Source organism: Marmota monax, unplaced genomic scaffold (assembly GCF_021218885.2).
Source record: "Marmota monax isolate L192 unplaced genomic scaffold, Marmota_monax_Labrador192_F-V1.1 WCK01_AAM20220418_F8-fsc00056, whole genome shotgun sequence".
Lineage (NCBI taxonomy): Eukaryota > Metazoa > Chordata > Mammalia > Rodentia > Sciuridae > Marmota > Marmota monax.
The window spans coordinates 12,218,890-12,242,114 of NW_026695212.1; the positions used below are offsets into that span (position 1 = coordinate 12,218,890).

The following is a 23,225-nucleotide window of genomic DNA, read 5'->3' on the forward strand; positions in this document are numbered from 1 at the left end:
CTCAAGTGGTAGCACGCTCACCTGGCATGCGTGCGGCCCGGGTTCGATCCTCAGCACCACATACAAACAAAGATGCTGTGTCCACCGAAAACTAAAAAAAATATTAAAATTCTCTCTCTCTTTAAAAAAAAGGTACTACTGAGCATGTAAGGCCTTGTTTTTCATATTCACCTTCAAGATCCCTCCAAAGCCCCAGTGAACAAATCCTATACATCTTGAACAACTGGTTAAATAATTCTTTGTTGTACAAACTCCTATATAGTTCTATTTCTTTCCATCCCAAGATGTCTCAAGTATATAATTACACATTAGTGTAAGCTAAGGTCTCTCCCAACTTTTCAGATGAGACTCATTACAGAAATTTATATGCTTTTACCAATCACTATTCTTCAGAGTAATATACACAACTTATATGTTATAAATTTATTAGCATGGAATGCACATATAAGGAAATGCTTTATAGTGAAAATGGAAGCAATTCTCAAGAGCTGATATAGAAATGTAAGGTATAAAATATATGGCAAAATCCCATTAGGACATGAATAAAATATAAGTATGCTCATACACGTACATACTTTTATAATATAAACAAAACCTTTACATACATTTTATTGGTGCTGAGGAACTGAATCCAGATCACATGCTAAACACATAACTATGATTGAACCACACCACCAGCCCCTTAAATAAAACCTTTTTCTATATCAGAAACCTGAAAGTAGTTACTATAAAACATGAGAAATGAGAATTTTTAAAAATTTTTTTCTTTTTAGTTATATATGACAATAAAGTATAATTTGACTATAAATTTGCATTACTTGGTTTTCCAGTATAAAGAAGTTTACCTAAATCAGTAATATTTTTCAATTTCCTGGGTTGTAAACATTAACATATTGTCTAATAAACCTAGCAATTGGAATATGGAAAGATATATGGGGAAAAAACTCAGAATTTCCGATTTAAATTTTTAGGCCATTTTAACATGTTCACAGAACTACCATCAATGTCCAGTTTTCAGCACTATCTCTAGATTCTGAACTTTTGAAATAAAACTTTTTAATGAAGATCCAAACTGCCCATTCAGGAAAATTAGATTTTTTGCTTGTGTACATTCATAAAACTGGGCCTAATTTCAGTTAAATCATTAAGGTTTACACTACCTTTGAAGCAATCAACAGGGAAACAACTTCTGGCTTCATTTCATCATACATAAAAAGTTAAGAAAAAATTCCCTCATTGGATTGAATTTATTTCAAGGAGTATACTCCACTCATATGTACAGCTTTATATTTTTATCAGCATTTAAAAAATGTTTTCATCCTATTAAAAAAAAAAAAATTCAAGGAACAAATCCATGTTAAAACTTTAACCAGAGTTTGATACCTGGTAAGTACTCTAAAGAACACATGCTATTTTCATCCAATCCATTTTTAATTATACCACTGAATAGTTCTCCAAAATAATAAGCTGGGATGATAGTTAAAAAATAGATTATTTTAGTCTTGACAAATATACCATGGTAACTTTAAGATACTAATATTAGGAAAAAATGGGAAAGGGGCATACAGAAACTCTCTGACCTATGTTTACAAATTTCTTGTAAACCTAAAATTAAAAGTTAAAAGAAGAAAAAAACCATTAGGTCCAATGGAATGCCCCCCCCCCCCCGCCAAAATCTTCATTTTTAACCCCTACCCCTTGCAGCTTCTGAGGCAGGTGGCTCTCAGATAATCAGATTACACTGAAAAATACAGGTTTATATTAATACCTACGTTGCTTTTTTTAATCTGGTTGACATTATATCAAACAATGTTGGACATAAAACTGCACTCCAAAATCTGTGAAAAACTTTTCATTCCTGATAATGACAAGCTATTTTATGCAGATTAATACTGCCAATAAAAAATAATTAAAAGCAAAGAACAAATTTATTAAAATCTAAATAGCACTGAAACATTAATAATATAATACAGAATTACTACTGGTCAAAAAATGAAGGCAAAATAGGAAAATACTTTTGCCCTGAGGTCAACTGCCATTATCAGCAAATGTGAACTCTGATTTTAATTTGAAATCAAAATTTTGAGCCTATCCTATGAGGAATGTTTATAATAACTTTCTGAAAATAAGCAGGAACCCCAAAGTGCTATGTCTTCAGAGATTATAAGCCAGCTCTCTTAAACAAATGGCCCAAATTCATTTCATCTGTGTTGCTGCTCCAAACTCCAAGATAGCGTCAAATATCCTGGCAGTATACTCACAGGCACTTGCTTATCAAATGTAAGTGAAAAGCACCTGCATTCTAGATCTCTAATTATTCATACAAGTAATTTCCAAAGGCAACCAGAACAACCTAAAGGAATACAACAGAAACCAGCCCTACAAAGACTTAAGTATTATTGTCAATTAGACTATAAACAAACTGTAGACAAAGGCCAAAAAACAACCAGTCTTACTAAGTCTAAAAATATAGTATCAGGAACTGTAGGTATAGTTCCGGAATCAAGTGCTTGCCTGGCATGTGCAAGACTATGGGTTCATTGGAAAGGAAGAAAAAACAGTATCTGCAAGAAATAGACATGTATTAAGTTAACAGCAGATTTGGAAAAGAACTTAATATATCAAATTAAAAGGGTCGCCTTTAGTAGATTAAACAAAATTGAGAATTAAGCGAGCTAAAGAAAGCAAAGAAGAACTATTCTAAAACAGAGCAAGAGATTAAAGAATGGAAGTACTGAAATGAGAAGACATTTTAGGATACAACAAAATCTAAAAAAGATTTCATGCCTGTAATAACAGAGGCTTGAAAGGCTGAGGCAGGAAGATCACCAAGTTTATCAGCAACTTAGCAAGGCCCTAAGCAACTTGGTGAGATCCTGTCCCAAATAATAAAAAGGGCTGAGGATGTGGCTCAGTGGTTAATTAAGTACCTTGAGTTCAATCTCTCATAGGGAAGAAAAAAAAACAAACTTCAAGTTCTAGGAGGAAAAGATAGGATAGGAAACAATACATGAACAAATTAATAGCTAAGCACTTTCCAGAACTGATGAAACAGACACCAACTCACAGATTCAGGGAGTTTTATCAATTCTACTCAAGACAAATAAAAAAGAAAACCATACTTAGATAAATAAGTAAAAAAGCAAGATCCCAAAGACAAAGAAGTCACCTAAGAAAGTACACAAAAGATTAATTTCAAAGGCATAGCTGACAGCTGGCTTCTCTTCAAAATCAGATACCAAAAGATAATAGAATTCATAACTTTCTGAAAATAACTGATGATCTTAGAATACTATATGCAAACAATGTAATCTATAAGAATGAAAACAAAGCAAATATTTCACTTAACAATACCTCCCTCCAAGCACTATCACTGAAATATTCTGTAGTATAATCTTCATATAGAAGGCAAGTGATTCCAGATGGAAACTTGAAAATACATTAAGGAAAAAAGATTATCTGTGTATATCTACATGAAGATTGTGTCTGTTTTAGAGATGAGGACCCATTAGGTTCCCAGGCTCAAAACTCTTGGGCTCAAGCAATCCTCCTGCCTCAGCCTCCCTAGCACTATGACTATAGGCACACACCACCACGTCCAGCTAAATAAGGATTTTGAAAGAAATAAAATTACCATTGTGAGTGTTAAAACATTAAAAATATCACACTATTTGAAGTCAGTGATGTGAATAAGCACGCCAATGTTTGTTAAGTATGCAAATAGTAATTTCCAGAATGACTACCAAAAGATTAGAAAACAGCATATATAACTTCCAAAATAAAGTAATGAAAACACACACTTTTAAAATAAACCTGAAAAGTTGGGCACAGTACTGCACATCAGTAATCCCAGCAACTCCACAGGCTGAGGCAGGAGGATTCCAAATTCTAGGCCAGCCTCATCAAGGTAGGAAGACCCTGTCTCAAAATAAAAAAAAATAAAAAGGGCTGGGGTAGAGGTTAGTGGTAAAATGTCCCTGGGTTCAATTTTCAGTACCAAAAAATAAATAAAAGTAAAATACTCCTGTAAACTTCAGAGTAATTACATTAAATGTAAAAGTAAATGTTCCTATCAAAGATTCTAAGTCAGGCCATGCATGGGGTCACACCTTGATCCCAGTGACTTAGGACACTGAGGTAGGAGAATCACCCAGATCGACTCCATTCTTGGTGACTTAGCAAGACCCTCTCACAATTTTTTTTTAAAAAGGAGGCTGGGGATGTAGCTTGGTAGTAGAGCACCACTGGGTTCAATCCCTAGTACACAAAAGAAAAAAAATTTCCCAAGACGGCCTTCAAGAAAATTCAGTGTCATTCTATGGATAAGAAATTCATCATCTAGTTTCAAAACCCAGTATGAACCTAATATATTAACATCAGAAAAAAACAAACTTCAAGAGTATTACTAAATATAAAAAGGCCACTTTTTCCAAAATGGTTCAATTTATAATCCAATATATAATGTACAGAAGATCTTAATGGAAAGGCATGGTGATTCCAAACAGTATTCCTGAAAGTAAATCTTAATCTTGAAAATTCTAATATGAAGAAAATCTTTCATTAGAAAACAGGCCATTGACTAAATCAGGCCACAAAACCTGATCATTTTGTGGTCTTTTAATAACCAGATGTCCAGACACCTACTATCAACTTCTTATCATTCTGGTAATCCTTATTCTGAGTAAATTGCCCATACTATCAATGAATACGAAGAAAGCCAACATTTATCAAAACATTTGGCCACTCTGTAAGGAATTATAGGCTTTCCTCCTACTTTGGAAATAAAATATTAAGCGCCTTGCTTAGCAACACAATCCTGAAGTAGTTAGGTTTTAAAACCTGACTTTGAAAACAAAAGCCCATTCCACTATTCTAAAAACCAGGGTACTTTCCAATCAGCCTGTTACATAGATTATTCACTAAACTAAAGCATTATTCGTTTACAAAAAATGACTACTTCATGATGAAACAGCCAATCACTAAAAAACAAAAATGGTTTAAAGCCAAAGAAGGAAACAATAATACCCCAGGATATAGTTTTCCCTTTACCTCAGACCTCATTCCAAATGAACTTTAAGCAAAAATTTTTAGATAGCACTGCATTTGGCTACAACACAACCCCTCAGCTTAAACAGCTTATTTTTTTTACACTCAGTTTTTTCATTTCAGTGCTATCAATAGTCAACTGAGAACTTTGTATTAGACTCCCAAGCAAAATGAATTCCTATTTGAGAACACTGTTATTTTCTGTCCAAAAATATCTATAGAGTATCATCTAATCCAATAACAGGGAAACTTATCCTAGGACCCAGGACACTTGGTCAAAACTAATCCTACCTACAAAATTTATCCTCATGGTACTTCCAAAGTTACATGTACGTGCAGCATACATAAGTGGCGTACATATGGCCCAACTACATGGAAGAACACCTCATAACTATACAATGTTGTAGCTTTTCCCTAGAGCACTGTAGAATCCAAAATATAGCAAAACAGTTTAAGGGACATCCTTCAAAAACCACTACAAAAATCACCTCATTTTAAGTCCTCATTGCTCAGTTATGTAACCCTGGATAGTTTCTTTAACCATAACATACTGTTTCCTTGTTAAAAGAATTTTAAAACAAGGCTTGAATAATCACCCTGTAACTGCTCTTTTATTATTTTTCCATTGTACTTTTGTATTCTTACTTTATTTTAGAAAATGATTATCACAGGCCACATTGGGGGAGAGGGTGGCTATCAACAGGCACAAACTTCGCAGCAAGCGAAGTATTCAAATAGGCAGCAATAAATGGCAGAATTGGTAACTCAAGGAAGGTACAGAAGCCACTTTCCATGACACCAGTAATGTGCTCTAATGCTGTTGATGCAATGAAAAACTTAACAAAGAGAGGTGTAAAGCAACTATTCCCACCTTCTAACCACCACTCTACCCAACAAAAACTACTTATTCAGATGAAATGAGTTTAAATGGAACTTAAATATTTACTCAAAGTATTAGCCAAGACTACAAATGATTTCAGGTTTGATTAAACCTTAAGACTCCAAATAGATTGATCATTATTATTTCTATACTGGAGAAAATGAGGGGCTCATTCTTTAATCTTTTAATTATATTGAGAATTTACAACCAAGCAAAATACTAAATAAAGTAACAAAATTTTGTTTTGACATCCTCAGACCTTTATAAATCAAGCATTCTGCTTCTTTTAGCCCCTTCTATAGAAAGACCACTTGTTTTGAAATATTTTAAGAATTTATAATCAAATTAATCACCTGGGGCCAATATGGGCAAATTGAATAATAAAATAAGCTATGGCATTTAGATCACATTACTTCTGCTAGGAGTGTACCAAAAAAAAAAAAAAAAAAAAAAACCTTGTGTAAGGACAGTCATGTGCCTCATTTAGTATTAACTTAGTAATTCGTTCAATTAATGGGTGTAATATAAAAAGCAGATATTTCACAATAGATAAAATTTACAAAGATTTGCACCCAAGTATGGTGAAGTTTCTCATTTCATTACTTTAACCAACAACTGGCTTGAAAAGAACATTTTAAAATCACAAAAGATTAAGTCTTCTAAGTACACCTGCTTATGTTAGCTCCAGTCTTAAAAGTACAACTGCACGGTTTAGATTTAGAACATGTATTTCCACTTTAGCAACTTCAAACAAGCTTGAGACACTAAAATCCCTAAAGACCACTGAAAACCTCATTTTCCTCCAGTTTTAAGTAAATTACATATATGTGTATGATTTTTCTCTTATCTAAAGGTAGAACTATTACTTCTAAGATAAGGAGCATTAATCTAAGCTGACAAGAAAACAGGACATGGGCTGGGGGTGTAGCTCAGGGGTGGAACTCTTGCCTAGCATGCACAAAACCCTGGGTTCAATCCCCAGCATGCAAAAAAAAAAAAAAGAGGACACAGACACTACTTTCAAAAGATGTTTTGATGGTATTTTCAAAAATAGCAAATTTTCTTTTACACCTCTCCTGAAAATTTGCAACCGGTTTAAATTCTGAGATTTTCAAAGTATAGTGTTCCTGGAACTCATCAGACCAGTAATAGTTTAAACCGGGGACTCCTTGAGGACAGCCTGTGCCTGCTTGAGTGATCCTTTGTACTAGCCCTCCCCCACAGGACCTCAGTGGCCGCCTCCTTTAATTGCCAAGAGATTTTTACTGAAATGGGGCACATTGACAAGGTAGCAGGTACTCACTTGGGTTGGTCAGTTTATATTAACCCGCCACCCCATTCACCTTAAAAATAGCTAGTGAAGTATCCTATTCTGGGAACCTCATTAAAGGAAATAATGTCGGAAAGCCTGTGAGAATCTAAACTATAACAAGCCAAACCCTTTACCTTCTTAGAAACGTTTGAAGGTTTAGATAGATGAGGATCAATCCTTCCCCTTCCCCACTCCTCAAAAACAAAGGTGGGTGCAGACACCCACCTCCCCATCTTAAGTTCTAACTGTATCTGGGACACACAATACTATCTTTTGTTAATAACAGCTAAAATAAGCGCTTTACACGCATTAATTCTTTAAAATCCTGGCAGTGTATCAGCTAACATTCGAAATTTCCTCTGGTACCAATAAAGATTTAAGACCAAAGAGAAGCAGTTAAGAGTTGGAAACCCAGGGGACAGGGACTTATGAGCTCATCATTCCTTTTCATACCCTACCAACTCTACAACTTTCACTGAAAGTAAGAATAGCACCCCCACACACACTCCCACCCGCTGCAAGGGTCTCCAATCTTGGCCAGGAGGCGGCCACGCAGCCCCCTCACCACGTGTCGAAGGAAGCCGCCAGGGGGGGGGGGGGTGTCCCCGCCCCGCACGGCCACCGCCCCCAGTGGGCGGAGAGCCCCGCAGCCTCCCCGCCCCCCTGCCTCGGGCCTGGTCCCTCAGCGGCCCCTCCCTCCCTCCCGTCGGAATTCGCAGCCTTCCCGGTTCTTTCCATCCCCCAGCTGCCTCCCTCGGGTTATTACTTTGGGGGGGGGAAGACAGAGGCGTCGAGGTGGCGGGCTCCACACTGGCCCGGCCCGCATTCCCAGCGCCTCCCGCTCCTTGCCGCGCGGCAGCCGACTCCTCTAAAATACCCGGGCGTCGCCGCGGCCTCGCTCCAGTCCGCGCGCAGAAGCCGGTGGGGCCCCGAGAAACCTTAAGCACGGTAGGGCGCGCCGACCCCCCGCGTCTCCTCAGCGGCCCCTGAAAAAAGCACCGGTCGGCCCTGGGCCCCTCTCAGGCTGCCGTGTCCAGACTCCGCAGACCACTCCGGCCTCACCGGACGACCCGGAGGCCCAGGGCAGCCAGCAGCCACTGCTCTCGCTTCACCGTCCCTCCCCTCCGTGAAGGCCGCCCGACCAACTCCACGTTCCCTTTCAGGCCCCCATCCATTACCGGCAGCTAGTACGGGGAGCCAGGCGGTCGGAGCTGCGCAGGCAGTGACTCAGGGAGGCAGCGGAGACGGGAGGAGCAGGAGGCGGCGCCGAGAGCAGATGGCGCTAAAAAAGACCCGAGAGCCCGCCGCTCGCGCTCATATACAATTAGCGTCAGCACGTAGGGCCCGCTCCGCCGCCCTCCCCCAGGCCTCGTCGTCTCCTGGCAACACGGGCGGGAGGCGGGCCCGGGCCTGGTTGCCTAGTAACAGAACCGTCCTTCTTCTGCGGAGGTCTCCAACCAGCGGGGTGGGCTCTTCCTCAGCGTCCAGCTTGGGCTCCTCGGGTTCCCGCCACGGTCTATCCTCCTCCCTCTATTGAGCACCCCGCCATCTCTTTTCTCTCCTGGCTTCACTGAAAAAGAAACCGTAACCCCATTCGTAGTCGGGCACGGCCCTGACCCTCCCGTCTCACCCCTGGCCCACCTTGGGGGGCGAAGGGGGGTAGGCAATGAGGATGGTGGGCAGCAGCCCAGCGCTGCGCTCGCGCTGCCCTTGACGTTGATCTCTTCTTGGTTCCCATGCCTGTCCTGGCCTAATTCCTTCAACTCCCAGGCCTCTGGAAACCATTTTCCTTCCTCACCTAAGAACTACCGTTCTTTCCTCCTGACTACTTTAGCGGCATCTTCTGCCGGTTTTACTTGTCCTTAGAGTGTGTCCACGCCTTCTAGGGGTGCCCTTCATCTAACTCTCTTACCTAATGAGCAGTCCCTTATTTCTGCTTTTCATTTGATGGATGAAATTAGCATGTTTTCTGTGTTCTCAGCTTACTTTATAATGAGACCATTCAGTATGTCCGCTGTGTCATCTTTCTAAAAAAAGTAAACCCTATGTAAATCCTAACTTACGAAACCTCTTGGCTAATTTTCAGTTGACATTGGATTGTCTAATAGTAACTTTCAGTGGTTCTCAAAGTGTAGCCTGAGTGTCCCCAGGTCCTTCAAAGAGGACCGTCAGAACTATTTCTATAATAATACTAGGACATTGGTAAACAGTATTCATAGGACATTGTTTACGGTTTACACTCACACTCTCTCAAGCCTATGGCAGGGTTTTCCAGAGGCTCCCCGACATGTGACAAGGAAACATTGAAATAGAAGCAGACAGGAGAATCCAGTCATCTGTTGTAAAACCATATATGAAAGAGCTTTACAGAAATGTGAAACAACAATGCCACTCATTTTGTTGTTGTATTTCATACAGAAGATTTTTCCTTGTTGCCATTGATTGCTTTATTATTGTTTTTAATTTAAAAACTTCAAATTTTCTATATGTTAATTTCTAATATAATAAATATAATTATAATGCACATAAAAGTTCTTTGGAATTCTCAGTTTTTAAGAGTGTAAAGGGAAAAGTTTGAGAACCTCTTCTCTAAATATTGCTTCAAACTGCCTAGAATCTTCTATATGAATCCTCACATTTAGTAATTATGTGTTCCATTAAAGTACCTAGCTTTTTCTGGGTACCCCCCAATCTTAATGAAATTGGTTCTTTTCCCCGCTCTACAAATGCCTTGGTTTACTTGTTTCTTTTGGTTTTTCATACATGATTTTCTTGTTTTTCTAGCCTTCTTCCCTAATCAATATTGATATAAAGCCAACAAAGATTGTGATGGCATGGATAATGGCACTTCAGGAAGAACCAACTATGCTGAGAGCCACGGCCGAGTCTGTATGGCCCCTGGCGGCCACACAGACTCGGCCGTGTCTCTCAGCACAACTATACATGAACAAGATAGACCCATGCTCAATAGTATATGGCACTGACTCATTTCAATAGGAGCCTCAAGAGTGTTACATTCTGTTGGGAGTGGTGGCACTTGCCTGTAATCCCAGTGGCTCAGGAGACTGAGGCAGGAGGATCGAGAGTTCAAAGCCAGCCTCAGAAACAAGGAATCACTAAGCAACCTAGTGAGATCCAGTCTCTAAATAAAATATAGAACAGGGCTGGGGATGTAGCTCAGTGGCCTAGTGCCCCTGTGTTCAATCCTGGTACTCCCCCCCACCCCTCAAAAAAAGTGTTATATTCTAATTAAAGCTATGCCCAATGCAAGATAATTAGCATATTAAAATGAACTAAACTTTCCATAACCTTTATAGTGATAGAATTTCTGAGATAAAATTGAGATGTTAGCCTGGAATGTCATCTCATTCCAGGAAGCCTCACCAATTTCATGGCTAATTAGCAACTTGTTAATAAAAAAGAAGGTTAGGGGCTTGGAGTGTAGCTCAGTATTAGAATGTGCACTTAGCATGTATAAAGTCCTGGGTTCAATCACCAGTACCAAAAGGTAAAAAATGAACATCTTTGAGATCATAATGAATTACAAAAACAAGTTATATGGTGTAATTTGAAGATGATTAGAGTGCACATTATTGGGAGAATTGATAGTAAAATGTGGTGGATGTACATCATATAGTATTAAGTATCAGAACACTGAATGTAAAATGGTTAATACTACACAGATGAATCTTTAAAATGAATTGCTCAAATTTGGGGAAAAAAAGCTTACTGGTACAAAATGCTGGAAAAGATGTGATACAATGGGAACTCTAATTCATTACGGGGGAATGCAAAATAATCCAGTCACTTTAGAAGACAGTTTGGCAGTTTCTTATGAAGTTGAATATACATTCACCATGTGAACCAATAATTTTACTCCTAGCCAAGTGAGTTGAAAAGATGTATACACACACACACACACACACACACAATACGAAACAATAATAACAGGACATGAATGTTGACAGCAGTTTTATTCCTAACTGCCAAAATCAAAAATGAAAATGTCTTTCTACAGGTAAATTGATAAGCAGTGGTATATCCATACCATGGGATACTAATCAACAATTAAAAGGAATGAGATACTAATTCACTCAACAACATGGGTGAATCTCAGTTAAGTTTTGCTAAGTGAAAGAAGCCAGCCTATGTATTATGATTTTATTTATATAATACATGGAAAAGGCAAACCTCTAGGGATAGAAAACTTTCTATTGGCAGAGGTTGGGGGAGAGGTGAAGAACTGACTCCAGAAGGGTTGCAGAAGGGACTTTTTAAAGTAATGAAATTGTTTCATATTCTATAGGTAGTAGAGAACATAACTTTATATGTTTGTCAAAATCTATTTGCTGTTTTGGAATTTTAAAAAATCAACCAGATATTGGAGAATTATAGGATGGAAATAGACTGACAAATTAAGTATATTACAAATGTGTATTTTATTGAAGGGGTAAGTGAAAAGGAAGTCGACTTTGGAAAATAAAGTTTGGATGTTCATTGGATAGAGGCAAAAAGAGCTATATGTAAACATCCTATTATAGTTGGTAAATATCTCATTAGGTAAGCATTAGAAAATATGAATTAACTTTATAGGTATACTAGGACATCTGTATTGGTTTGCTAGGGCTACTATAACAAAATACTAAACTGGGGACTTAAGCAACTGTGATTCATTTTTTTCATAGATCTAGAGGCGAGAAATCTGAAATCGAGTTGTGAACAACTACTTGGTCTCTTCAGGGGGCTATGAGGGAAGGATCTGTATCAGGCCTCCCTCTTTGGCTGGTAGATGGTCATCTTTTCCCTTTGTATGTGTGTCTGTGTCAAAATTCCTCTTTTTGATAAGGATATCAGTAGGATTAGGGCCCACTATAATTATCTCATTTTAACTAGGTTATCTCCAAAATAAAGACTCTATCTCCAAATGAAGTCAAATTATGAGGTACTGGGGATTAGGATTTCAATACATGAGTTTTAGGGTGACATAATTCAACCCATAATATTAGGGTCAAGCAAATAAGTAAACAATTGTAGATATCGGGAGCCAGGCCCTTCACTATCCTAGAAAATGTCACAAATATACAGGAGTACCCTGTGGTACTAGATTAGTACAAATTTATGTTTATAGACAAATAGATGATTGTTGGAGTGATCGAGATATGTATCTATATATAACTTAATAAACCTATACCCATTCCCTAGTTCTGTCCACTAAGCCTAGAAGCAGTGGTACACTCATAACAAGAAGCATACACAGCACATAAATCTTGTCTTCTAAATACAATTTGCCAGTTAAAGGAGGGAAAATACCAGATGAGTCTGGAACATTTTATAGTGTTAGAAATAAAAAATTTAGGGCGAGAGGAGAGAGAGATGGAAGCTTGTCAAAAGGACACAGGAGCCATCTGAAAGAGCTGGAGCAATTTCATCAACAAAATAATAATAATGTTGGATTATAACCCAAAGAAGTAAACAAATATTCATGAGTTCATAATGATATAAAAATCATTGCATAAATATTCTCTTACTATCTCTTTAACATAGATGAGGAAATTGAAGTTCACACGGCCTGTTAGTGGCAGAGCCAGACTGAATTACAGGGATCTTAGCATCAGAACCTCTGCATGCAACTACATCCTTTCTATTTAAATGGATAAGATGTAGTCCTAGGATTCAAGGAATTCATTTCAAGAGAAATGAGCATGTAAACAAGCATTATAACTCAGTGTAATTGCTTAAAATAAGGGTCAGGCCATCAGAGAAGACTGTGCAGAAGTGACACTGAAAACAAATGTTGAAAGAGAAATAAGAACATATTTTGTGACAATAGATCAGGCATTCCTGGTCAGCACCCCCACACACAAACACACACACAACAACAGCAACAACAACAACTCCAGCCATAGGGAAGAAGATTGGATCTAGCTGTTCAAGGTCATGTGGAGAACAGAACTGCACAAATAATGATGCCTGCCTTTACCTGGGCACGAATTTCACACAGACAAACTTTGGCCAAGTCATCATGAAAGGAGTTGGTATCAAGTGTCTATCAATCCATTTGGGGTTTATTCATCCTCATACTTTCAGGTGTCAAGACCTCACCTTTGTTAGAAGTATCACTATTTATTTAGCAGTTCTAAGGATTGAAACTAAGAGTAACCAATGAACTATCCCCAAGCCTTTTAATCTTTTATTCTGAGAGTCTAAGTTGCCTAGGTTGGCCTTGAACTTATGATCCTCTTGCCTTAGCCTCCCAAGTAGCTGGGATTACAGGTGTGAGCCACCATGCCAGTCTTCATTTTTCTTTCAATAACTAGGTTTTTCACTTCTTAGTAATGAAAATTTCACACAATTAAAGATGTATTCTTAAAAACTTAAGAGTTAACCTGGATGAGCCAGGTTAACTCTTAAGTTTTTAAATCTTATGAAATCATCTCTTTTAGAAATATTTGGGGGAGGTATGTTTTTAAAAAATCCATAAGACAGTAACTAAAACAGTAGAAGTTGAAGCCACAAACACCATAGTTTACTACGTGCTGGGCGCTGTTCTCTCACCTATACATTTTAGCTCTCACAATAACTCTGTGAAGTAGTTACTAGTAATATCTTTATTTATAGATAATTAGCTGAGGGTACAGAAAGGCTTAGTAACTTACACAAAGTTGTAATCAGTTTTAGTAACTTGTGGATTCAGTAAAATCCAGTAATTTCAGTCTTAACAGAAAGGAATGATACTACTTATTTTTGTTTTGATTCATTTATTAATTCAACAAATGGTCTAGTATGGCCTAGATAGGTGATCACAAACCCTAACATCTACAGGGCCAGACTGGAAACATACTGAGAATTCAACCAGTTGTGTACAATAGTGGGAAGTGGTAAACATTGTGAACAACAGGATGTGAGGGATTGCACCTAAGGCCTTACACATGTTAGGCAAGTGCTCTACTACATGGCACATTCCCAATCCCATAGACCTCTTTTTAAGGGGGTAGCTACTCCTCAGATCCAACCTCAATTGTAGTCACAGAGTCAATATTATCAGATTTTCCAATTTTTAAAGAAAAGTTGGAAAAACAGATTTTGATATGAATCTTCCAATTTGGAAGATAGAGTGCATAAAATGAGTTCAATTCTGGACATGTTGCATTTGCAGTTAGAAGCCAAGTCTCTAGCAGTTAGAAACCAAATATGTGATTCAGGTAAATAATTTGGGAGTAAAGGAGAGATCTAGAAATCTTCAGCACATAGTTGATGAAGCTGCCCATGGAAAAGGTTTCAATTAAGAGACAAATATGAGGACCAGGAGCCCAGCATTTATATCATTAACAACACAGGAAGAGCCAGGAGGGAAGACCTGGAAAGAGGATAGTAAAGGACAGCAGTGTTTGGGATGCAAATGAGGAAGGGGAATGGGTCTTCATTAGTTGAGAAGAAATAGTAGGAGTTCAAAGAACAAATTTTTATGACTTTCTTGTATCTAAAATTCAACTAACACATTTTACTGCTAATCACTTTGATGACTCGAAATTTAAAAGTATTTTACTTCCATTTTTCCAACTTTAGTGACATCTTATTAGCATAACAATTATCATTCCATTTCTCTTAGGGCATTTTGAAATGTCCAAAATACCGAATTTTGTCAGAACCACCTATAACAAAAACTGATTTTTGTGAGAAAGTAATACCTATTTAGGTGTATAATTGCATAGAAAAGTTTTTCACATCCACAGGTTAACACTCGACTCACACATCAAAATTTATTTGTAACTTAGACTCAACTTTATAGTTAATTTAAGACACTTCTATCAGCAAGGAAGGTTAAAAAATAAAAACAAACAACATGTGAACAAAAAACTATCTTCTTGAGTTCCAAGGTAACCAGTACATAAAGTCCATTTTCCCTGAGTTTGTAACCCGTTGAGAGAGCAATCAGGAGGCAGACAAATAGAGATCCAATTATCATCTTTCTTACAGATAAGGCAGGTTGGAGAACATGGCTTTATAGGTGCAGAGGGCTGGACTTGCTAAGACTTCTCTTACTAATACAAGCCCATCACTATCCTGGTAAAGCAGAATGTAGAATGGTTCTGAAGAAAAAGGAACCCAAAAAGAGACTGGGCTTTGCCTGCCCAGTTCTTTTCCCCAAACTCCCCAATCACTTACTCCGTCTGACCTAGAGTTAAACAATTGAGAGGGGAAAATTAAAGCAGGTTTTACTGGTTGAGGAAGTCCTTAACACCAGGGACATGGAGGAGGTTTGGTAGCGCTCCCTATGCCTCATCTCCTTTAAAGTACAGTTTCTTTTATCCCCAGGGTCACATTCCCATGGCTAGTACAGAACTAAACCTGTGCTCCAGACAAATCCTTGTGATTTTAGAACAGTGATTTTCATACTAATCTGGGAAGCTATGCCTCAGAGGTTTATGGTTAAGTGAGATAAAATAATTAAAATTAATTCTTTGAGTAGAGGCAACAATGAAATAGCCCCCCCTCAAAAAAAAGATTCAGGAGAAGGTAGAACATGGCTGCAACAATGTTACCAACCCACTCTTCCTATCCTAGTAGTCTCACTGCTAAACTAGTTTAGCAAGTCTTGCCTGTGTACCACCTAGAGGATCAAATGAGATATTTCACAAATGAATTTTGATACAGTTATTATTTGGGATGAAACTACTATTTCAGTACTTTTAAACAGGAAAATCAGATTATTTTTCTGAATATTTACATTTTATAAGAAGATGCTTTGGAAGCCAGCTGGTAGAGATTGAAATCCCATAGTCCTCCACTGCTGGCAGCTGGAAGTTTGCTGGGGCCCCTTTGGCTGTGGCGCCCCAGCAAACTTCCAGCTGCCAGCACTCCACTTCCTACCTGACTAAACCTGAATGAATAATCTAATCTTTCTGAATCTCATTCTGAATAAGTAAAAATTATATGCTATTTACCTAATAACATTTTGGAAGGACACAAAATGCGTACCACATACGAATTCAGTGTTGGCTACTTTCTTTTTTTTTCTGGGTCTAAGGACTGACCCTACCTGGTTTTACTGAACCATTAAGAAGTTAGATTTTTAGCCGGCTATGGTGGCGCATGCCTGTAATCCCAGCGGTTCAGGAGGCTGAGGCAGGAGGATCAAAAGTTCAAAGCCAGCTTCAGCAATTGTGAGGCATTAAGCAAGTCAGTGAGACCCTATCTCTAAATAAAATACAAAATAGGGTGGGGGATGTGGCTCAGTGGTCGAATACCCCTGAGTTCAATCCCCAGTACCTCTCCCCCCCCAAAAAAAAAGAAATTAGATTTTTTTATTGGTTTGGTGTTTTTGTTAATGCTAAACTGATGACCTAACTAAACAAAAATCCCATGACTCAGCATTATTTAAGAAATTAGTAGCCATCTTTGATACCCCTTATGATATTGTGATTTATGCCAAGAAATATATAATTTTTGTTTTTCTTCCCCAGTTCCTAGCACACAGCTGCTAAGACCCCCTATAATTTTCTTAGCAATTGGGGTGCTGGAAGAATCTTTTGTTCTGATATTTGGTCTTTGATCCTAGTACCTGACAGTTCCTAATCCCTTAGAATTTCCTGGGTGACAAGACTGTCTCTTGCTCTAATGATGTCACTCTATGAGTTTCTCAATAGAAATTGGTCATTAAGAAAGTCCCAGCCATGATTAGAAACTTGGAACTTTAGGTCTACTGCCCCATACTCCAGGAAGGAAGAGGGGCTACAGTTGAGTTGGTGCCAATATGGGGAAGCCTCCAAAGATACCCCTGAACTATAGGATTGGAGAGATTCCAAACTGACAACACACTGGAGTGGCCCCCAAGATGGCTGACTGGAAAAAGATGTTCTGCTCCCCTTCTGCCAGACCTTACTTCACATATGTCTTTGGCTATTCATCTGTTTTCTCTTATTATATCCTTTAATAATCTAATAAACTTGTGAATGTAAGCAAATGCTTCCCTGAGTTCTGTGAGTCATCCTATAAAATTAGGACCCCAGGAGAAGGTCATGTGTATCCTGATTTGGAGTTTGATATTCAGTATCTAATGTCTGTGCATAAATACACGTTCGTCATTCATGCATTCATTCACTAGACAAAATTTTGCTAAGCAATTGCTATGTTTAGATGCTGAATTTTGTAATGCTGGGGATACAATTGTATAATCTAGTTGAGGATATATTGTTATATATGCCTTATATATAGTATAGTAAAAGGAAGACTGTACTATTAAAAAAAGTACTATTCTATGAAAGTAAAATAACCTAGGATATCAATTTCCTTGTCTATGAAGTGGAAATAATAATATTTATTCTATAGGACTGTTAAAATTACTAAATAAGATGATATAATTGAAATTGGAAGAATGATCCCCATACAACCACAGCCCAGTCAGCCTGGGAAAAATACCCTTTGACAGAGTTTATTATTTACCCACCAAAATTCACTCTTCTCTTCCTCCTTCCTGGGTACATGATTGTCTTCTTAGACAACATTCCTTAGCCTTTCACATATTGAGATGTATGTGTTGCTAAGCTATTACAATTTGGATCTAAAATGTCCCTCAAAAGTTCATGTGTTGAAGGATTGATTTCAATGCAGCAGCACTCAGAGGTGTGTCCTTGGGGAAGTGACTGGATCACAAGGGCTCTAATCTCACCAGTGGATTCATCCATTGATGAATTAATAGCTTAAGGGACTATTAGTAGGTTTAGAAATTTCAGGAGGTGGGGTTCTAGTCAAAGCAAGGGGTTCTACTCAAAGTACCTTTGAATGGCATAACTCAGGCTACCTGTCATGATGCTGTGCCTCACAACAACCCACAGCAATGGGACCAAGCAACTATGGACTGAAATCTCTGAAACCATGAGTAGAAATAAATTGTTCCTCCTTTAAGTTGTTTTTTTCTCAAGTATTTTGTCACAGTAACTAAAAGCTGACACATAAATCTTGCCAATAGAGTATGAGCAGAAATTATGTGTGCTGCTTCTAGGGTTCAATTTTAAAGCATTTCAAATGCCTGCTCCCATGTTCCCACTGTTTTTCCAGCTATATCATACAGAATGGTTTGGTGGCTAGCAGTCTTCAACAATGCAGAGGAAGACAAGCCCCATGGGGTGATAAACAACATAACGAAAAGGTTCCTAAATAGTCTCACAGAGCAAAGCTGCCTTTTAGACCTAGGCTACCTTCTTTATGATGGTTATATGGTGAGACACAAACTCTCTACTGTTTAGGACGCTGTAGTTGGGGTCTCTGTTGCAGCTGTCTGGCCCCATCCAAGTTGTACAGCCATGACCTAAGAATTCAGCTGGACCTTCACAAGTTTCCAGATGTGTCTTCATGCAACCAGGGGTATGGCCATAAGAAGTATGTGGCTCAGTGATGAGTCTGCTTCTCAGCAAACCCAGGCAGGTGAAACTGGAGAATGGGAGGTAAAAAGATGAAGGAAAGGAATTTATACTGCTCTATAATTCATCATAAAGCTTTGATTCTAAAGTGAGTGAGGCAGCATTACAAATTAAGGGGCAGTTGGGGGGGAATGTTACTCTTCCTCTTTACAAATTTATTGGATGGTTTAGTCTTCAAGAACTAGTATTCTTTTGGTCAGGCAGTATAACAATAATACAGATGGTCCCTGACTTATGATGGTTTATAATTTTTCAACTTTATGATGGTGTAAAAGCCTGAGTATTCCATGGAAACCATACTAGGAATTTTGAATTTTGATCTTTTCCTGGGCTAGCAGTATGAAGTACTACACTCTGGATGCTGGGCAGCAGTAGGGAGTCTCAGTTCCCAGCTTACCCATGTGATCACTAGGTGAAACAACCGATATTCTACAGCATACTTTGTTGCTAAGCTATGGTGTTCAGTAGGTTAGATGTATTACATGCATTTTTGAGGTATGATGTTTTTTGTCAATATATAACCCCATTTACATGGAAGACATATTTTGCCTGTGTGTGTGTGTGTGTGTGTTTGTTCTGAGAGACACAAAGAAGCAAAGACAGAGACAGAGAAGAGGAACTCCAGAACTAATTGACATGCTCTAAATAATGAAGGAAAAATAAAGAGGAGGTTCTAAAACTCCTTCTGGTAGGAAATCTCAAAAGTTACTGGATTTATCAGTATGCACACATATCTGCCTGCCTTTCAGAAAGTGGATTGCTAACTCTTTCTCCTGGGACACCCTACAACCTCATCCCATAGACTTCCACACTGTTCTATGGATCTTGCAGTGATGAAGGCCATGATAAGCAGCTCCAGAGCAATCCCCTTGAATAGCCTAAATGCAGGAAAGGAATAATGATACTGGAATAGGCCTTGTGAGTGGAAGGAAATGGGTAGACCTAGAAGAAGGGAAGAAGGTGAGGAAGTAGAAATAGGGCAGTCTAGAGCTGTCCTATCCAATATAGTAGCCACTAACCACATGGACTATTGAACTTTTGAAATGTGCTAGTCTGTATTAAGATGTGCTAGAAGTGTAAAATCCACTTAGATTTCAGAGAACACAAAGAATTAAAGATATTTAATTAGAAATTTTTGATATAAATCATACATTGAAATGTTAATATTTTGGATATATGGGAATAAAAACATATTGTTAAAGTTAATTTCATTGGTTCCTTTTTCCTTTTTTTTTTTTTAAAAAAATAGCTGCTAAAATTTTTTAAATTACATTTGTGACTTACTTTACATTTCTATTGGATAGTCTTCAGTCCTGGGATAGACCAGGGTTCATCACAATGTAGACCACAGGCCAAATTCAGCCCAATGCCTATTTTATTTTATTTTATTGTTACTGTGGATTGAGCCCACGGGTGCTCTACTACTGAATTACACCCAAAACCTTTTTATTTTTCCTTTTTTTTTAATTTATTTTTGAGACAGGGTCTCACTAAGTTGCTGAGGATGGCCTTGAATTTGGAATTCTCCTGTCTCGGCCTCCTGTATTACTGGGATTATGGGCATGTGCCACTGTGCCCAGTTTTAATGCCTTCTTTTGTATATAAAGTATTTTTGCAAAATAGCCACACACATTTGTTTGTATATCATTTGAGGTTATTTTCCCCACTATTCAACAATGGCAGAGTTAAATTGCTGGAAAAAAGACCATATGGCTACAAAGCCTATTTAGCATATGGCACTTTATGGAAAAAGTATGCAATTTCTGGTTTAGTCTATGAGAATAGTTTTATAAAACATAGAGTTTAAAAATACTTTCCCTCGTATGGCCACAATGTTATGCACCTGTAATCCCAGCTACCCAGTAAGCTAAGGCAAAAGGATCACAAGTTCAAGGCCAGCTTGCCAACTTAGAGAGATCCTACCTCAAGATAAATGAATATATGTATAAATGGGGCTAGGGATGGAGCTCTGTGGTAGTGTGCCTCTGGGTTCAATCCCCAGTACTGCTAAGAAAAAAAATTATTTTCCCTAACTCCTATGATTCCTTTTAGTAACGGCGATTTTAGGTAAAGCCTGAGACAACTAAGCTGGCTTTAATGTGATGTAGGGAAGAATAAATCTGAGACAATAAAAAATGTGAGAAATACCTCCTTCATTTTTTTGAAGGCATTGGTCCAGAGGCAGCTGCTCTCAAAGAATTTTGGGTGGAGAGCAACATCAAAGTGTGTGTGTGTGTGTGTGTGTGTGATATATACATATATATATATATATATATATATATATATATATATATAGAGAGAGAGAGAGAGAGAGAGAGAGAGAGAGAGAGAAGCAGGAGGAGTAGGATAAGGAGGAGGAGGAGGAGGGAAAAGAGAAGTGGTGAGAGTCTTGTTTGAATTTAAAATGATGGGAAATTCCCATGCTGACACAAAGTTCAAAGGCAAAACCTCTGAAAGCAAACTTTCTATTCTTTGTAGTATAGGACCTCAGTGTGGATGGCAACTGGGGTGAGTGTGGAGGTTACACTTTTGCCTAATGAGTTACATACCACAGGCAGAAGGGTTTCCTGGATAAAAGGTGGAGAGCTATGGATTTGTAATCCCATCTCTGCCTTTTCCTAACTGTGTTAGTCAACTCTGCATCGCTGTAACCAAAATACCTGACAAGGAACAACTTAATGGAGGAAAGGTTTAGTCAATGGACAGCCAACTCCATTGCTCTGGGCCCAAGGTAAGGCAGAACATCATGACTATAGGGTGCAGTGGAGGGAAGCTGCTCACCTCATGGAAGCCAGGAGGCAGAGAGAGAAAGGGGAAGGGACTGCAGGGAAGATGAACTTTTCTAGGGTCCCCAGTGACCCCCTAGCTTACAGTTGCTACCCAGTTAGTTCATTAAAACTAGGATGGAATGATTGCAGCTCCATAACATAACCATTGCACCTCTGAATACTCCTGCATTAACACAGGAGCTCTTGGAGGATACCTCATATCCAAACCATAAGAGTAACAGTACTGCTCAAGGGCTGGAAAGATGAAATGATATCCTAAGTTTCTCACACAGTGCCCAGGACATGTCAAGAATTCAGTAAAGAAAAAAAAAAGAATTCAGAAATACATTATTGCTTTATTTAATGAACAAAATGCAGATCAATTTATAGAGAAAGAAGTAGAAATCCTATTAATTTTTTAAAATAATAGGTTTGGAGAAAACTGAAAAAGTAGTTAGAAAGAAATATCATTTCTTTGTTTTTGTTCCTAAGTCTTGTCTGACTTCATAATAAATGAGGCTGTGTAATAAGAAGTGATTCCTCTACCATTGGGTGATGCTTTTGATTTCTTTCTTGAGGTCTTACTTTCCTCCTGAGACACCTGAATCTGCAGAATAGGTGTTAGGATGAGGACTAGCCCTACACAAAATGAAATGTTACTTCAGCATTGCCAGAAGATTGCAACTATCTGAAATTCTCTCTCTCCTCTACTGGCCTATGGTGGGAGGATATTCCAGTTCTTGGGTCTGAAACCTGCTCCCACATCATTTCAATAGAACTATTCTAAGAGTTAGGCAATGTAACTGACTCTAGAAGGTCACTGCTATAAAATATATAAGAAGGGAAGGAGACTTGGATGTTTTTTTTTTTTTTTACTGGGTATGTTTTGGGGGTTTTGGGGGGTTGTTTTCCTGCTATTGTAACTTGAAATGTTTCCCATTTCTAGTTAAATTGTTCAGGCCTGGGATATTGCTATTGCCTGTGAAGGTGGTAGCAGTCAGTGGTGGTGGTGGTGGTGATGGTGGTGGTGATTGTTTATGTGTGACCATTACTGCTACAACCAGGCACTAGCAGGCAGTTTGTTTTAACTCTTTTTTCTAGACATAAAATGCAGAGTCCTCACCCTAAATGATAAAGGGGTGCTCAGCCTCAGTACTTTTCATTTTTATGCCCCAGTGTGTGAAACATATTCTCCAGAAACACATCAACTTCCCCCAGTGTTTATGAATTTCTCACCTTACAGGGACTAGCAGGAAACAAGCTTCTAGAATATTTTGAGATTGATAACTGAAAAAATAAGACCAATAAGTAAGATCTGCAGTTGATAGCAGCTCACACGGGGTCTTTTAGTTGATAATGTTCCATCCACAGTTCTCACTCCTCTCTGCCTCTTTTGTGTTCTCCAAAGATAGTGTTAGGATAGATTCTACTCAGCCTCTGGGCAAACTCCTGAGCTCTGAGGATTTTTCTGCTACTGTTATCAGACTTTTTGAAGATCCTTCCCCTTTCATGATATGTCAATCAAAAGGTTGGTTGAAGCCAAACTTTTCCACCTTTTGGGAAACTGAGATGAGGGACATCTTGGTCAAAATCTCTTTGTATCATATCTTGAAAAACAAATTGGTATAATTTTTTAAAAATGTTTCTATACCAAGTTATAATCAATTAAAACTATTAAAAGCTCTTCTTAAAACACTGAGTTAGATAATAGCAAACATTTATTGAGCTCTTATCACATAATATACTCTATTTCAAATATTTCACATATGCCTCACCTAATATTCACAGAAACACTTTGA

The 23,225-nt window shown here is 38.3% G+C and overlaps 1 protein-coding gene across 10 annotated transcripts in view; it reads right to left on the minus strand.

The window, feature by feature from the left end:
- Positions 1–23,225, minus strand: part of Nap1l1 (nucleosome assembly protein 1 like 1) — a 59,234-nt gene that overhangs the window by 23,125 nt on the left and 12,884 nt on the right. For 2 of the 10 annotated variants that reach the window (XR_009225562.1, XR_009225556.1), the window contains exons 1-2: positions 8,417–8,575; positions 3,801–3,918 (exon numbers count right to left, since the gene is read on the minus strand). The exons of 2 other annotated variants lie outside the window; for them this stretch is intronic. The gene's annotated coding sequence lies outside the window, so the exon portion shown is untranslated. Of the gene's footprint in view, positions 1–1,160; positions 1,294–3,800; positions 3,923–8,416; positions 8,577–23,225 lie in introns of those variants that run through there. 6 more of the 10 variants (XR_009225557.1, XR_009225563.1, XR_009225558.1 and 3 more) reach the window with 6 other exon arrangements.